This window comes from Arctopsyche grandis, chromosome 9 (assembly GCF_051622035.1).
Source record: "Arctopsyche grandis isolate Sample6627 chromosome 9, ASM5162203v2, whole genome shotgun sequence".
Taxonomy (NCBI): Eukaryota; Metazoa; Arthropoda; class Insecta; order Trichoptera; family Hydropsychidae; genus Arctopsyche; species Arctopsyche grandis.
Window position 1 is genome coordinate 2,022,207 of NC_135363.1, and position 3,330 is coordinate 2,025,536.

Sequence of the window (3,330 nt, forward strand, 5' to 3'; positions counted from 1 at the left end):
ATAACATACAAATAACCACATTAGTTCTTCTTGAGCACCTTTGAAAGCTTGGATGTTTCGAGAGTGCGTTACTCTTGGGTGCATTTATCCGATCACCATTCATACCAGTGCACGCAAACCCCGAGACGATGATTTCACCACATAGCTACGCACCAACCAAACCTTGAGACACAGCTACACAAGGGATAACCTCGACCCCGTAGGAATCTTCCAGAACATGATCTCGCCAGCCAAGCTACACGTTGCACAATCAACCAGTATATAAGCCCACTTTAGAGGTCAATGAAGTCAACCTCTACATGAGGCCACTACTCCCTCAACGAATACAGTCTGAGAGACCCTTTCGTCGGAGAATGAAACAGTTGTCCGACAATAGCACTAGAGCAACCGCACATCAATGTTCTATTAAAAAAAGGAAACACCGCAGTATAACTATATAAACATACATAAATTTAAATCAACCAGTATATAATTTTAAATTTAAATCGACAGCAGCATAGCTCGATCGTTGAGCTTCTGCTTAGCACCGAGAGGCGCCGGGTTCAATCCCATGGACTGACCTCGATTGAAAATAATTTTTCCGAGTATATCTGTAGTGCTGTTGGTCAGACCTGGATATTTGTGACTCCGGGCCGATCGTTTCCTATCAGAGTTTGCCAATTTTCTCTGATTTCATTGTTGAAACGGTTCCCGATTAAAAATTGGCTAAAATCCTTCCTACCTACTATGTCATCACTATTTGAGTATGATTAATCTATATACATATATAAAAATGAATGTCTGTGTGTGTGTGTGTGTCTCGAATAGGCTCCTAAACCACTGAACCGATTTATATGATTGAGAAAGTGCAAAAATCATGTCTTCGTTTCCTATATAGGAAAGAATATGGGTATTACCCATATCTCTATCCTACTCCTTTCCTTTTGGGCATGCTTGGGTATAATTCCCTTGAACTTCGGAGAAACTTCTCGTTAATTCGTTTCGTTCTCCAGCTATTGCGTGGTAATACGTCATGCCCGTTGTTGCTGGAGCAGTTGGGACTTTATGTCCCTAATAATTATGTGCGTGGTAGACATCATCATTTGATGGTTGTACCTGCTGCTCGCACAGTTCTTTTTCGAATGGCTCCTATTCCAAGAGCTATTCGACTTCTCAATGAAATCGTTGCTGCTGTCCCTGAATGTGATATTTTCCACCTTGGGGAGCGTAGATTATCGGATATTATCTTAACATATTTATCTGGTAACCTGCGCTCATCATTACTTTCTTAATTTGAATGTGATGAAAGAGTGGAATCTTAATCTACTCTCTTCCATTTGGGCCTCGCTGTGATTTTATTTTTTATTCATATTTTGTTTTATTTTATTTTACTTTTTCTTTCTCCTTTGTATATTTTTATATACTATTTTAATTTTGTTCAGTGTAAACAAAGTATGGGATTTATGGATTTTATTTTTAATTTTTACACTTTTGTTATTTTTTTTTTCTCTCTGAATGATGTATTATTTTCCTTTTGTTACTTTTTTTTATTATTTTATTTTACCATGTTTTCTGCTTTTGCTTTTTTCCTTTATTTACAGTTTACTTGTTTTTTATATCATGTTTTTATATCTTTTTCAAATGTAGGCCATTGTGGCGCATTAGGTTCTTCCTGTAATGCCACAATGGTCCAAAACTATTAAATAAATAAATATGGATTTTAGGATTTGTTGTATGCATGTCCGGAAAGATTACGGTGAAAAAAAAACGGGGAACGGAAACGGGAAAAACGAGAATGGGTGTCATTGCAACGCTATAATTTCAAATATTTTCGCGACAAATGGGAACGGGAACGGGAATTGCATGCGTTATTGTGGCGTTGCAACGCATGCCGGGTTCAGCTAGTGTACAATAAAATTAATGTACAATTCATAGATGTCTCGTTAATTTGCGAGTTTTTAGTGTCTCGTAATTCAGCGACTTGTATAATAAAAAAAATGCTGTATTGTTTGTAATTGGCCAGGAAGGCGCATTGGGGTTTACCTGTAAGGCCTTTCTGGTAAAGTATAAAAAATGTAATAAATAAAATAAACCAGCGCATCATCCCCAGATTGCCAGTGAGCTTCAGGAGTGCAGCCTGCTCACTCCTCTGAAGCCAGCAACTGCATATCTCCTTCGCCGTATAACTGAACAATAAATATCCTCTTCCAAACACACGTGTTTCTATAGGCCGGGACACGGTCAGCATACCATCCCTGCCTACGAATACTTTCAGTACATATTGTGCTAGTGTGAATAGATTAGACCTAAAATGGGATACATGATAATACATAAATACCACTAAACGTCTGTTCATACTTAACAGCACTGCAAGACTTCAGCACTGCACGACTCCGTTTAAAATATATAATTTTATTACATTTCTATTCATATCTACCTACACGTCGCGGTCACGTCACGCTTACAGCAATTTGGCCGAGTGCAAGGCAAAATCGGCTTACTTATACATTAGAGGCCATGACGATACGGCGCAATATTGCTTACGTCGTATTGTCGAGTAGTTACAATATGAATGGATACACGTGCATTCGTAGCTACGCGTCAGAATACAAGTCAGCAAAAATGTTTCAGCGTTTATCGAACGAAAAATTATGTATAATCGCGTTTTTGTTAGAAGAAGCTCAAGAAGGCAATAAAAAAGCACGGAGGCGTTTTGATGTGCATCCCCTGTTAAAAAATAGAAAAACCGAAGGAGAGTTTTGGACACTGTATAAGGAGATTGTGGATGATGGACAAAAATTTTTTAAATATATTTTTTTTTAATATTTGCGCCAAAACCATGTGGAAAGATTGAACAGCTGTCAACTGTCACTATCGATAGTTGGTCCAAAACAGCAAAGCGGCAGACTCATGGCACGTAAACGTGTATATTTCCACGATGGCCAAAAAACGGATACGATACGTTGACGGATTTTTGCTGTAAGGTATGAACAGGAAATGTCGGGTACTGCTGTAAGCCTGCTGTGGCGTAAACGTGACGGTTGGTATGAATATACCCATACAAAATGTACCATAGAATACTTTTCGGACGGCCGGATACCTGCTGAAGTCGGTACGTGCTGACTAGGTATGAACAGACCTTAACTTTTAAATCCCCTATTTAACAATAAATGGAAATATCGATCTACTACTATTTGGTGTGAATATTGAAACACTGGTCTTTTGATATGCAAAAGTGAGCCAAAATTTCAGTCAATGAACATTTGGCAAATTTTCAAATGGGATCGCGCGCCACAGTTGAACAATCCCCGCTTCTCAAACTGCTAACCTGTGTATCGCTGCGCAAGACTC